This window comes from Pinus tabuliformis, chromosome 6, assembly GCF_031772625.1.
Source record: "Pinus tabuliformis cultivar Carrire ecotype Pingquan chromosome 6, CPIR1, whole genome shotgun sequence".
NCBI lineage: Eukaryota > Viridiplantae > Streptophyta > Pinopsida > Pinales > Pinaceae > Pinus > Pinus tabuliformis.
Window position 1 is genome coordinate 416,892,365 of NC_142292.1, and position 2,020 is coordinate 416,894,384.

Consider the following 2,020-nt stretch of genomic DNA (forward strand, 5'->3'; position numbering starts at 1 on the left):
GGTCATTTTTAAAAACACTAGAAATTCGCAACCTGGGAAAAAACCACCATGAGATAGTAAAACCGTATAGTGCATATTCAGATTGCAATTACAGGCATATTAGAACTAGATTTTCCGCTTCGATACAGCTCATCGAGAGCAATAGAGATCCAAATCAAAAACCAGACAGAGTTTACAAAACATTGAAATACCAAGCCCAGGGATAGTTACCAGCATATAGCTCTACCACCAACAAGATTATTATAGAACCAAAACATAAGACCACTTGCAGACAAAAAAAACCTTAGCGCAGCATCATATTGCCTATCTCCTCCAGCTACCACCATCGGAACCACCACCACCATAGCGAGAACCGCCACCGCCACCACCACCACCACCACCACCATAGCCGCCACCGCCGCCACCATAACCACCACCACCACCACCACTGTAGCCGCCACTACCACCATAACCATGTTCGCCACGATCATGGCTTCCACCGTAACCCCCACCACCACCACCACAGTAGCCATGAGAGCCACTGCCTCCACCACCGCCCCCGTTTCCTCTGGACTGGGCTGGATTAACGGTGATGCTCCTCTTGTCAAGCATCTTGCCATTCATTGCGTCGATGGCGTCCCTCATCGATTGCTCATCGTTGAAGGTCATGAAGCCAAATCCATGGATCTACCAGTTTCCTGATCACTTATAATCTACAGAAAACAAATCCAGAGACAAACCCTCAGAAAAGAACTTTATTCGTCAAACCCAAAACCCCGAAGCAAACCCTAGTTTTGAGAAACCCTCAGAAAATGATTAAATCTCTAAAAATTCAAAACCCCAAAAGAAAACCCTAATAAAACCTATCAAATTCAAAACCCCAAAAATAATAAACCCTAATTATGACAAAATGGACATGACCATGAGAATTCGAGAGATTAATACACAAATAATGGCTTTACCTTGGATTCCACGACTTTGCCATAGGGGCTGAAAGCCTCCTGCAGGCTTTTGTCGTCAGTAGACCATGCAAGACCTCCAACGAAGCATCAGAACTCAACATTTTCTGAAGCCATCTTCTCAGATTGAAGTTTAAGAAAACTTGACAGAACAAGAGAGAGCAAGAAACCACTAACATAGGACTAGATCTAGGACTAGAATTGAAAACAAACAGAACCAATACGAAGCAGGGGCAGAGCACCCCATAAACGAGTGAGAAAGTAGGGTTTGGGCTAGACAAGAATGGCACCACGCTAATATGGGCCTTAGATTTGGAGAGAGGCATCACAACTTTCTATTCATCCCAGAGAAGAATGAAATAACATTGAGTTTCTGCAATGAATTGGTAACCACCTTGATCGAATGATTGAACCTTCTACAATCGTCTAACATATAATCTTGTGGTGCACAAGATGATAGGTGTGCAGAGAGGGGAGTTGATTTCAGAGGGAAACGCCTTACGGCGTAACAATCCAATGCGATCCTAATCCATTGATCCACTTAGTAGAAGATGGAGAAATTAATATAGTTACTAATTAATGAGAATCTATTATTTGGGAGCTTATATTTGTCAGTTATTTTTATTTTTATTAAAAAAATTGGTAATTTTTTTGAAAGTTAAAATTACATTATTTTGTAATTTATGGTTTTAACATTTTTTTAATGTCACAAATTTTAAAATCAACTTTTAAATTGAAAAGTGGCATTATTATTAGAGATTTTTTTTTTGGTGTTAAAATTACAATTTTTTTGACATCATTTTTTCAATTTTTCAATTGAAAAGAGGTTTTGCTAGTGACATGGTTTTTTTAGGTTTAAAATTGTAACATTTTTGGAATTATGACATGAATAATTAGTGTTGTGGTTCACAACATTATGAATTTTTCAAGGCTATGGTTGCAAAAGGTTGTAATTTTAATCATAATTGTCAAGTAGCACTACTTTTTGATTTGAGGGTTGATTTTAATGTTTTTGCCTAAAAAAGGTTTTTTGGGGCTAGAGTTTTCACTTTGAGGTCATAATTATTGGTTTTTAAATTTCA

General features: G+C 38.4%; 1 pseudogene; it reads right to left on the bottom strand.

Annotated features, from left to right (window-relative positions):
* Positions 1–303: 303 nt before the first annotated feature.
* On the bottom strand, positions 304–1,055 carry LOC149259072 (small RNA binding protein 1-like; annotated as a pseudogene).
* Positions 1,056–2,020: the final 965 nt, after the last annotated feature.